Raw genomic sequence first — 13,517 nt, forward strand, 5'->3', positions numbered from 1 at the left:
ATTTGGGATCAGCCACGTGCATTTACATTTCTTCCCTTGGGATACAATTTCTCGCCATGCCGTGATCACACAGATTTGGCCGCGATCGTGGCTACCATGACTATCCCTTGTTGACATGCTTTACTTCTAAGATCGTGGTCCTCAGACCGCAACCTTGATAATCGAGGCTATGTCCTGCTCCAAGTCTTCTGCTGTACTTTCTTTCTTTCTTTTGGTCATGTTTAGCTCCAATCCACATCTTCCCATCTCATTAACTTTTTCCCTGCATAATGTGGATATTAGTACATTCAATCACAATTATGTCTCATTTATTCATTCAAAACATGGTAATATGCATGAACGTTGAGTGCAAATAAGTGGTAAAATCACCACTCATCACTCTTGTGCAGTATTAGGTGGTTAAGAACATCTATTAAGTTGTTGTGAAATGGTGAGCCTCCATATTTTAGAACACCTTATTATTTTATTATTCTTTCTTTATTGACTTAGTATCATTAGATTTCGTTGGATTCTTTTCTTTGGTCATAGTCAGGGGCATGTGCTGACTTAGTTTTTATTCTGATTTTAAAAGCTATTGTGGACAAATGTGGGTTGGTTGTTGTTTTAACTCTTAGTATTATTTTAGTTATCTTATCATCTTTCTATTACTATAATATTGGCTTCATCTTTATTTTTATTATTGTGCTCTTGAGATTAGGTTAAGTAGGTGGTCTCCGATCCATGGTCGGCTTGAGATATTATCATGGCCAGGCCTGGGGTTGGATCATGAAAGGTTTGGTATTAGAGCCAGGTTTAGAGTAATTAGGTGTCCAAAAATCCATGTCAAATAGAGATTTTTTGTGGGTGTGTATCACGCCACACTTATAAGAAAGAGGCTACAAAATATTTAGGAATGTTTTCCTTTCTTATGTTCTATTTCGGGCTATAAATCTTAGTTTTGTGAAACTTCTCTAAATCATGGATACCTCACATTTAAGATCATGCCTCCCCAGAGATCTAATGTTCATAAAACTCTATTGGAACCTCTGATCCACCAGAGGAAAATATGGATGGGACTCATCCTGTTTATGGCGTGCAGACCTAGTCTAGGGTCCCTCCTCCTAATTGTACCGCTCCACGTGGAATTCCACCAGCCCCTACTAGTCTTTCTTAAGCTTCCTGAGTTAGTGACACTTATGCTCAGCCGTCTCAGGATATATCTCTAATATAGAGTTCTATCAGTCTATTCATGTTCTTACTTAGTTGGTGGAATCACTGTCTCATTAGTATGATCGTGTTGGTTCTATTTCTCATTCATTTGAGGTTACTTGGGTTATCCAGTTTATCAGGTTGAATCCCCCAACCTATATAGGCTCTAAGATTGAGGAGGATCTACAGGGGTTTATTGATGATATAGAGAAAATCTTTAGGGTGATGCATGCTATTGATTCTGAAGGTTTAGAGTTTGTTTTGTATTAATTAAAAGATATATCTTATCAGTGGTATGAGTAGTGGGAAGTTATGAGGGGTGATAATGCTGAGCAGGCGGCATGGGATGAGTTTTTAGGTTCCTTTCTTGATCACTTCTTTCCTCAAGAGTTGAAGAAATCTAAGACTGAGGAGTTTTTTAAATTTGAAGCAAGGAAAGATGAGTGTCAAGAAGTATGCTCTAGATTTTCGGCAGTTAGCTCGTTATGCTCCAAAGTTGGTGTCTAATATAAGGTCCTGAATAAGAAAGTTTGCTTCTAATTTGTAAAGTGATTTGGTGATGTAATGTAAGGCTGGTATGTCGAACAATGACATGGACATCTCCAGGCTGGTAATTTATATGCAGTAGGTTAAGGTTGAGAAAAAAAAGCTGGCAGAAATAGAAAAAAGGCAAAATAAGAAGTTTAGGTATTCAGAGTAGGGTGGGGCTCAGCAAAATAGTGGGAGAGATGGTAGATAGTGGACTAAGAAGAAGAACTAGGAAAATTCTTATTCGTCTACTAGTGCTCTCTATCCTAAGCCTTTGGGTAATTGTCATTTTTAGGCTAGTAATGGTCCTAAGACATAGGGTGCCAGTCTCATGCTAGTGGAGCTCAGTCAACCCCACCTTATCCTCCTTGCCATTTTTATGGAAAACTTCTTCATAGATATTGTGAGGAGCAGAGAAATCAGTGTTATAATAATGGTCAGCTTGGTCTTATGCAGCTAGATTACACGTCATATAGGGTTTCCACTGGGCTAATAAAGTTCTGGTTGACACCTCTTTAACTCCTACACCTAAGGGTGCTACTTTTGGTATTGGCAGTGGCTAGAATCATTTCTATGCACTTTCTACTTGTCAGAAATCTGAGGTATCCCTAGATGTTGTTACTGGTATGTTACAACTCTTTTCTCATGATATTTATTAGTTTCTTGATACGGGTTCGACCCTTTCTTATATGACCCCTTATGTAGCTGTACCTTTTTTTTGTTCTGAAAATAATTCTTACACCTTTTTAGTTTCTAATATGGTGGGTGATTCTATAGTTGGTAGAAAAATCTATAGGAGTTATGTGGTGTCTATCTTTCATAGGGAGATACTGATGGATTGATAGAATTGAATATGGTGAATTTTGATGTTATCTTGGGGAAAGATTGGCTTTATTTGTGCTATACTCCTCTGGATTGTAGGACCCAAAAGGTCAAGTTTCAATTTCCCAATGATACCTATGATCAAATAGGAAGGGAGTTCCTTAGTGCCCAAAGAGAGGTTTATCTCTTATCTTAGAGCTCAAAAAATGGTTTCAAAAGGGTGACTATATCATCAAGTTCCCGTTAAGAATTCTAACTCTAAAAGTCCTTCTTTACAATCTGTCTTGTCGTTAATCAGTTTTCTGAAGTGTTTCCCGATGATTTTCCTGGAATTCCTCCCGATAGGGAGATAGACTTTGGGATTAATCTTCTGCCAGATACGCATTCTATTATCTTTCATCCTTATAGAGGCTCCAGCTAAATTAAAGAAGCTAAAGAAGTAATTAAACGCTCTTCTTGATAAAAGGGTTAATTTTTCTTAGTGTCTCTCCATTGGGTGCTTTTATACTTTTCACACAAAATAAAGATGGGTCTCTCTAATTGTGTATAGTTAGGTAAATAAGGTTACCATGAAAAATAAGTGTCATATTTCTAGGATTAATGACCCTTTTGATCAGCTTTAGGGTGCTAGGTGTTTCTCTAATATTGGTTTCCATTCGAGTTATCATCATTTGAAAATTTAGGAGGTTGATATTCTCAAGACTACATTTCAAACCCGGTATGATCACTATGAGTTTTTGGTTATGTCATCTGGGTTGACCAATGCTCTGGCTATATTCATGGATCGTATAAATTAGGTTTTATGCAATTTATGGATTTGTTTGTTATAGTCTTCATTGATGAAATCTTGGTGTACTCTAAGAGTAAGAGAGATCATTCCAATCACCTCCATATTGTATTGTAGACTCCTAAAGACCAGAGGTTGTATGCAAAATTTTCAAAGTATGAATTTTGGCTAAGTGTTGGGACCTTTCTGGGGCATGTTGTTTCTAGTGAGGGGATCAAGGTAGATCCACAAAAAGTTGATGCAGTTAAGAAATGGCCTAGACTCATGACTCCAACCATTATTAGGAGCTTCTTTGGCTTGGATGGGTATTATAAAAGGTTTGTAGAGAGTTTCTCTTCTATTACTAAGTTTCTATGGTCTAATACTTGAAAAGATAGTTTTAAGAGTTTGAAGGATAAGTTGAATTTTGTGTTAGTTTTGATCCTACCCGAGGGTACTGATGGTTTCATTGTGTATTATGATGTGTTTCGTATAGGACTGGTTGTGTCTTGATGCAACATGGTAAGGTTGTGGCCTATGCTTCTAGGAAACATAAGGTTCATGAGAGGAATTACCCGACCCATGATCTAGAGTTGGCAGCTATGATTTTTGCATTCAAAATTTGGCCCCATTATCTATATAGGGTGCATGTGGATATTTATTTAGATCACAAAAGCATGCAATATGTGTTTACACAAAAGGAGTTGAATCTCAAGAATAGGCAGTGGCTTGAATTGCATAAGGATTACGATATGTGTTTGCAAAACCATCCAGGTAAAGCGAATATTGTTGCTGATTCTCTTAGCAAGTTATCTATGGGAAGTTTATCTTATGTTGATGAGAAGAAAAGAGGGTTGTTGAAGGATATTCATAGGCTGGCTAACTTGGGAGTTCTTCTTTTATATTCTTAATTCTTCAGAAAGTGGTAAAATTATCGCTTAGTGTTGAGGTGAAGGAGAATCAGGCTTTGGATCCCATACTTATGTAGATTATCATGTGGGTCAGCAAAAGGTTATAGATTTCTAGATTTGGGGATATCGGATCTTGAGATATCAAGGGAGGTTATTTTTTCCTAATGTTGTTGGGCTGTGGAAAAAGGATTCTGACTAAGGCTCATGAGTCTAGATATACAATTCATCCAGGTTCAACTAAGATGTACCATTACATGAAAGAAATCTACTGGTGGAACAATATAAAGAGAGATGTGACAAATTTTGTTGCTAAATATATAGTTTATCAGCAAGTTAAGGTTGAGCATTTAAGGCCTAGTAGCATATCCCAAGAGATAGAGTTACCTATATGGAAGTGGGAGATGATCAATATGGATTTCATTATGGGTCTTATATGGTCTCGAAATCATTATGATTCCATATGGATCATAGTGGATAGAATGACTAAGTCTGCTCACTTCTTGCCTGTAAGGGCTAACTACTCAAGAGAGGATTATGGAAAGTTTTTCATTCAAGAGATTGTGAATTTTCATGGTGCGCCAGTGTCCCTCATTTCAGATAAAGGTACATAGTTTTCTTCTCACTTTTGGCATTGGTTTCAGAAAGGTTTGTGTAATCAGGTGAACCTTAGCACTATTTTTCACTCTCATGCAGATACGCAAGCGGAGCGTACTATTCAGACTTTGGAGGATATGCTAAGGGCCTTTGTGATTGACTTTAAAGGTAGTTGGGTTGATTATTTTCTCTCATTAAGTTTGTGTACAATAATAGTTACCATTCTAGCATTCAGATTGCTCCTTTTGAGGTTCTTTATGATAGGAGGTGTAGGTATCCTATTGGGTGGTTTGACGTCGTGAGACTAGATTGTTTGATCCTGAGTTGGTTCACTAATCCATGGAGAAGTTGAAGGCAATTATAGAAAGACTTAAGACTGCTCAAATTTTGTAAAAGTCTTATGCAGATGTGAGGTAAAGAGAATTGGAGGTTGAATTAAGTAATTGGGTATTCTTAAAGGTATTTCCTATGACATGGGTAATGAGGTTTAGTAAGAAGGGGAAGCTTATTCCCCATTAAGTTGGTCCATATCAAATTTAGAGGAGAATTGGGAATGTTGCTTATGACTCAGATTTTCCTGCAAGTTTAGCTTTGATTCATTCGGTTTTTCATGTGTTCAAGCTAAAAAAGTGTGTGGGTGATCCTTCTTTGATAGTACCTATTGAGGATGTTGGTGTTAGGGATTCCTTGTCTTATGAGAAAGTCCGGATTGAGATATTGGATAGGAAAGTTTGTAGATTGAGTATGAAGGATGTAGCGTTAGTGAAGGTTCTTTAGAGAAATCAAAATGTAGAAGAGGCTACAAAGGAAGTTGGGGAAGATATGCAGGATAAGTATATGTTCTTGTTCCCCGTGTTGGATGAAAGTGCTTAAGGTATGAGTTTCGTTTTCCTCTTGTCACTTACCAAGTTTGTCATTAGATTTTGGTGTATTCTTGCTATTATCATACTAAAAGTGTCTTAACTCATTATTTGGGGATGAATGATCCTAAGGGAGGGACAATATTAGACCTCTTAAAATTTTGATCCTTTTATTTTTTTACCCTCCCATGTGCATAATGTCAATTTTTTACTAGAATTATGTTTAGGGATGTTAATAGGGTGTTTGGGAAAGTTTTAATTATTTTTTAAAGGAGTTCGGGGTCATTTTGGGATCCCAAGGCAGTGAGGGTCCGCAATAAGGCCACGTTACAGAGGTTAACCTCTATGATATTGGCATGGTACGAAGGCGAACCACCGCGATATTGGCGTGCCACTCCAATGTTTTAATTTCTTTTAATTTTGGATTTTTTTCACTTGGGGTGAGGGGGTTTTGGTATTTTTATCCCTTGTACAACCTTTAAACATAAAATAACCTCATTCCCTTCAATTTTAAAAGATCAAATCATCCTCTTTTTCTATCAAACTCAAAACCCAAGAACATTCAAGGGGTTTACAATGGATTCACCATTCAGGCTCTAAACTTTGAATTGACTTCAATTTCTTGTGTATTTCAAACATGTTTATCTTTCCTAAACATGAATTTTCCATTGTGGCATTAATTGATTAGATTTTCGTATGATTTAAATTGTAGGTTTTGAAATTGGGTTGAGGGGTTTTGGATGTTATAGATTTAATTACTCTTCCCATGTTTTAAATTAATTATTCATGATTTAAATTGATGTTATTGGGATTGAATTGGTACATTGTTTAAATGATTGGAATGGGGGAAATGGATTTTTTCAAATTGGATAAATGTTGACTTGGAATTGGCACTAACCCTAACCCACTTTATAATCTTGATTTTAAATATGGATAATTGCATGGCTTAACTTGTTTTGAACCCATTGCATTGCATTAAAGGATAAATGGATATGAATATGATTTTGGATTGTCACTATCCTAGACTACCCCTTGGTCATAACACAATGCTTAGAGTTACAAGGGACTCCAAGCTAACCCATAGCCTAGCATAAGAATTAAAAATTAAATGAATGTTACCAAAATACTGGGCAGAAACTAACTGATATAAACTGATGAGAAATAATCATAAGGCTAAGATAAATGTTGTTCGAAAATACTCAAATGAAACAAAAGACATGTCTAATTTTCTAACTGTCTATAAGCCTCTAAACCTTATGAGTTGTTGGGATAGGTACCCAACTAACTCGAGCTAAGTTCCCAAATACCCTTTTTGAAAACTTTGTATGCCATTTAGACATAAGTCTTGAAAAATTTGTCAAATACCCACTAAATATGATGTCATCATCTCTTCTTTCCAAGTTAACAAATATAGTACACAAGTTTTTAATAACACACTCCCCTCCTTCATCCACAATTATATTGAAAATATATTTACAAAAATAATTTTTAAAAATTCCAAAAACTCAAAATAAAAGCTCTTGTTTTCCTTTGAAATTCTCCGATTCAGGCATGATTTCAATAATTTTTTCTAGCGATCAGCTTAAAACCAGTCCACAAATATCATAATCATTTTGATTGCATCCATTGTTACCCTATTTGTCTGTTATCTTCACTAACACACATTCCACCATTGTTAAAAAGCTTTCAAATCACTCACATTACTCAAAACCTCTTTAGAAAGCACATTACAGTAGCTCAGGCAATTCCAACTTCAATTCTCTATTCCATAAACCCAATGATCATTGATTAGAAGAATAACTTTTAAAATAAGCTTAGCCAGTGAGGCCGACCCAATCCAACCCTTTAATTAAGTAGGGTAGGGCTAATTTTTTTTTTATCCCATTTAGGAATGAGGCTTATAATCCCAGCCTCACTTGGCCCGTTGGCCTCAAGGGCCTAACCTGTTAGCCTCAGAGGCCATCCCATGGGCCGAGATTTTAAAAATAATTATTAAATAGTTTTAAGTTAGTTATGTATTTGTTAGAGTTAGGATTTTTTAAATCTTTCCTACCTATCTACTTATTTTTTATTGACCCTTCAGTTTAGCTTTTTGAAAGCTCGTAGTGTTTGTTTTAAATGGCTTGTAAATTCGTTTTAGCTGTGAGTTCAAAAGGTTTATTTTACTCGTGATTGTTTAGTACTTCTTGCTTTGCTGAATGCAACATTCTGTTCTTTAAATTTATACTCTCTTCTGTTATGATATTTCTACGTTTATATAGATACTTTCTGTATACCTATATTTATTATCATAATCATATTAGAATTTTCCCATGAAATTTGTAGATAACCATCATTTCCCTTCTTATTACAGTAAACGCCACGAACTAATTACAACAAAAGGTATCAATAAGATATCTATAACATTCTAAAAACTAATAGGCGATATACTAAAGTGAAAACATAAAAGTTGATGATTTTCTAGTACTTACAATATTTTTATTTATTAGGTTTAGAGTCACTTTTATTATTTTTGAAGGGCCAACTGCCCCAACCCATGGCTCGCTTAAGGCTGAGTTGGGCTGCTATTTTAAAGGCCCTTTAGTTAAAAGAGCGTCCTAATTCGTTTAACTCTCCAGCCCACTAGGGTTGGGTTGGGATGGGTTGGGCTAGCCCATTTTGATAGCTCTAATTAGAAGCAATATTTGTAATTTCACTATTTTGTAAGGGTATTTGACCAGTCATCGACTAGTTATCAACTAGTCATCGACAATTCATATACCAATAGCATAATTGAGAACCGACTAAAGTGTAATTCTATGATGTCTGTTACAAAATTTGTTCTGGTTTTTGGTGATTCCGTTGGACAATAGGAGGAGACTCCCAAACATTGCAATTAGAAATCTTTTACTAAAGTGATATTTCCCTTTGCGGTTCACTAAAATAGTTCATGCAATAACTTGTTTGCAAGCATAATAGTGAGTGGGGATTTATATTGCGAGCCTAAAGACGTGGTGATTAGTTATCTAATGAACTTGGGGGGAATGTGCATCATACGACCATAAATAATGACAGACATGTGTCCTTGTACATGATGGATATTGGTGTTGATGGATTGAGGCCTATTTTAAGAATAAATACTGTTCCGAGGCCCTTTATAGAATCATTGAATTCATCACCACACCCACTTCGGTGCCCGACAGTCGACGATAATTTGAATGAATACGACAACGATGGTGTAATACCCGTGCTTATTCCTAGCTAGAAATTATCTCAAGGATGCTAGTACTTTTTTTTTAAATACAAATATATTTTTGTACCTATGGTATTTATGAGATTTCTACTTTCTATCATGTGGGAAATTGAGTTAGATTTCTAACGATACCAATTTTGTCCAAATCCGAAACCAGCTGAGGAAGTTATGGATGTTTTACTCAGAACTGATCGAAATACCCAGGTGCGACGTCCAAGTTGACGGACCACCAAATAAGTGAAGGACCGCCACTTTGACCGTTACAACCAAGGTAGTAGGGCCACGTTCTGGATAAGGATTGACGGACGAGTTGACGGACCGTCATCTAGGCCATCAACTCTTATCCAGTGAACCCAATTTCTGGTCCACGTATGACGATTGAAATGATGGACCATTAAGTTCCTGATGGACATTCAGTTGGGTCGTCACATGCCACGTTCAGTTTACTTCCAGGCCATTTTAACAGGGGTATTTTAGTCACTTACCACTCGCCTATATATACCCAGATGAGTCCGGATTCTGCTATTTTGCTCATTATTATTTCACAAACAAAAACTAGGGTTTCTCTCTAACTTTAATCTCCAAGAACAAGACCCAATCTTCTTCAAAAATCGAAGGATTTCAAATCCTTCAAGTTCAAAAACATCAAGAACTTTGAGTCAGGTTTGCGTAGTGTTCATCTATGGATCCATTTCGTTCATAGAGCTCAAGAACCATATTTTAAATATTATTTTGTGATTGTCTTATTTTGATATGAGCATGTATATGTTGATGATTGTTGTTTAAGTTTCAAGATGATATCTAAAGGTGTTTCATGAAGTATATGTGTTTGTTAGTTGAAACCCATGATCCTTTTGTGGCTTAATATGGTGAAATTCATGAACACATTTAAGCCAAAAGAATACATGCAAAGTGTTTGATAATATGCCTAGGATAATAGAATTTATGTCCTATGATTTAATAGTGCTTAAATGGCAAGTCCATGTTTTGTGCTTTAATATTTCCCATGAATTCCATGTGACTGATATGTGTTGTTGTTGTTATATGTATTGAGCATGATATTGAAGCTATGAAAGTATATACATGTTGTATGAATTTCCCTTACATGTATAAATTGTTGAGAACTATGCTTAGTGTGAAATCCCCTACTCATGATATGGTAAATTGTGGACTCTACTCTTACGATCAAGTCAGTCATGTGTGTCAGATTCCTTCCATTAAGTCCTGAGGGTGAGGGTACTTGTACCCAAAAAATATAGCTTTGTGCCTAGAGTTATTTCATTTTATCATAATAATATCAATCAAAACATGATCTATAGAACTCAATCGGGTATGTGACTCAGGAAACCTCGAAAATCTCATGATCTCAGTTAATTCTCAAATAGTAGCACTAATTCGTCAGTCAGTGGAAGTCAGTTACTCAGTCCATGTACCATCAGTTAAATCACATTCAGTCTCTTCAGATAGGAGTAGGAGCTAGCACCAAGTAAACCCAAGGATGGGAACTCACCTGCCATTTTAGGGTGTGATTCTTAGTAATCATTCTTGTGTTCCATAACTATGTATCCATCTTAGGTTGAGAAATCTTAAACTGTTAAATTAGGGTTGATGAGGTGGCTTAATCCTTCAGTTTAGGGTTCCCACCATTCTCATTTTGAGTACCTGCCAGCTAAGGGTCACTCATTGTTGTCCTTACCAGTGGTGTGATATTGACACCCTTCCAGTCGGGGCAGAGATTAGACCCCAACTTAGCTCTATGCATTATTGGGGCATGTCGGTCAAATAACTACCTCCCATAGTTCCAGTCCCAGTTTCATTAAAAGAACTCAGATAGTTCTTTAGATTTCAGTATATCAGAACGGTCAGATACAATCAATTCAGTTATAGAACAGAACACAGATAGTTCTATTAGATTCAGAACTGTTAGCCATAGTCATCTATGTTATCAGAATTTCTGTATTTGTATGCTAGATATTAGTAGACCATGCATTATTGTCCAGATCTAGATATCACATAATCACGATCTCAGTTACTATGTATGTATGTTTACACTCTTACGTTCATATCAGTCAGTCAGTTAGAATCGTTCATGCATGTAAACCCTTTTGCATTTAGCCTACCTCACTCGTATACTCAGTACTCCCAGTTGCATTGACGCATTGTGCTATGGTGCTTTCTTTCATGTTACACCAAAGATTCGCAAATACAAGCTCCAGATCAGTAGTAGCAGTAGCATTCCAGTCACAGAGTTGCAATGAGTCCTCATCTATTTGAGGATGATAATATTTATTTCATTTATTATTGCAATTTAGTTTAGCTAAACGGAGTTAGTAAGAGACATGTTCCTTCAACTCCTTATTCAAACAGTATTTAGAGACTTTCAGATTTAGCTCAGATTTGATTCAGATTTTATTCGTTTTGGGTATTCGTTACCCCATAGGGATGTTATAGTTTGTCAGATATTTTATTTAGTTGAACCTTATGGCCTATTGTTCATGTTTTCCACATTATTATGTCATATATTATAGTATATAGGTACAAATATCAGTCATGGGTTAGCTTGTGGTCCCTCGGGATCATGGGCACCGTATGGCAATTAGGTTCAAAAAATTGAGACGTTACAAACTTGGTATCAGAGCCTAAGGTTCAATAGAGTCCTAGGAAGTCTGAAAGCCACATCTAGTAGAGTCTTGTGCATGGGTGTGTAGTGCACCACATTTATGTGCAAGAGGCTATAAGATGTTTTAGGAATAGTTTCCCTTCTTTCGGTATTCATATCGTGCTAGTGAGCATAATCTCAAGTTAAAATCTTAGTCTAATTTGTTCTTCTATTATTTCAGAATATGCCTCTAAAGAGAAGAAACCAGCCAGCTCCTCAGCCTAAAGATCCTTTGGGTGAACATGTTTCTCATGCGGACTTTAGGGTCGCATTCACCACACTTGCTCAGTCTGTGGCTACCTATAATGAATGGCTACCATTTATTCTAGCCAATCCAGTGGCCAACTCAGTAGCATCTAGGATTCGGGACTTCACCCGAATGAACCCTCCATCTTTCTTTGGGTCTAAGTCTAATAAAGACCCTCAGGAATTCATTGACCAAGTCCAGAAGGTCTTCAACATCATGGGAGTTACTTCTTGTCAGAGTTCCTAGTTAGTCGCATACCAATTATAGGATGTTTCTTACACTTGACACAAATAGTGGAAGTCCGAGAGGTTAGAGAATGCAGGTCCTATAGAGTAGGGGGAATTTGCCATGACTTTCTTAGACAGATTCTTTCCCCAAGAGCTGAGAGAGGCAAAAGTTCTAGAGTTCATCAACTCAAGTAGGGAATATGATGGTTAAAGATTACTCTCTCAGATTTACTCAGCTAGCCAGATATACCCCTCATGTGGTTGCAGACAACAGGGCTAAGATGAGCAAGTTCGTGTCAGGGGTGTATGATAGCGTGGTAAATAAGTGTAGGTCTGCGATGCAGAATAGTGATATGACTTTAGCCAAACTCATGACTTATGCTCAATAATAGAGAAGCAGAAGATTAGGACTAGGGAGAGGAAGAACAAGGTCAGGCAATTTCAGTTTTGCTCAACCAAAATTAGGAGAAAACCGTTCGTAGTTTTGTCCTAAGCCAGCAATTCCAGCTCCTTCATCCTCCAGTGCCCTAGTGCCAAAATTCAGAGATGGCAACAGAGATCAAGCACTCGGCTCTAAGTATCAGGGCAACGTCAGTAATGCTCGAACTAATCCCCTATGTTAGACTTGTGGTAAGAACCATAAGGGTACCTATAAAGCTCGTAGCGATGTTTGTTTCGACTGGGGAAAGTCAGGCCACAGGATTAGAGAGTATCCACAGTCAGGTCTATAGGGTCAGCAGAATCGCTCCATAGCCCAGTTCGATTACCTAAATCAGCAGAGTGCCGCTTTCAGTGCTACTAGTGGGCAACGCCCAAATAGACTCTATGCTCTTCAGAACCGATAAGATCAAGAAAATTCTCTTGATATCATTACTAGTATGTTACATATTTTCCATGTTTAGGTTTACGCTTTGCTAGATCCAGGTCCATCCTTGTCTTTTGTTACTCCTTATATAGTAGGCGATTTTGGAATCAGTCCTGAAATTTTAGCAGAACCCTTTTCAGTCTCTACCTCAGTGGGTAAAACCATCATAGCTCACCGAGTATACAGGAACTGCTCGATTATGATATTTTAGAAAGCCACGTTAGAAGATTTAGTTGAGTTAGAGATGACTAATTTTGATAGTATTCTCGACATAGATTGGATTCATTTCTGCTATGCCACAATCGACTGTAGAAATAGGGTAGTACAATTTCAGTTCCCGAATGAGCCCATCCTAGAGTGAAATGGTAGTACTTCATCTTTCAGGGGTCAGCTTTTTTCCTAACTTCGAGCAAAGAAAATGATTTCTAAGGGGTGTGTATCATCTCGTGCATATTAAAGATTCCAGTTTTGAATCTCCTAGTCTTGAATCAGTCCCAGTTGTAAATAAGTATTTAAACATGTTTCCCAAATATCTTCCAGGCATTCCTCCTGAAAGGGAAATAGACTTCGGCATTAACCTTATTCCAGATACTAGCGTATTTTTATTCCGCCATACAG

This window comes from Capsicum annuum, chromosome 5 (genome assembly GCF_002878395.1).
Source record: "Capsicum annuum cultivar UCD-10X-F1 chromosome 5, UCD10Xv1.1, whole genome shotgun sequence".
Taxonomy (NCBI): Eukaryota; Viridiplantae; Streptophyta; class Magnoliopsida; order Solanales; family Solanaceae; genus Capsicum; species Capsicum annuum.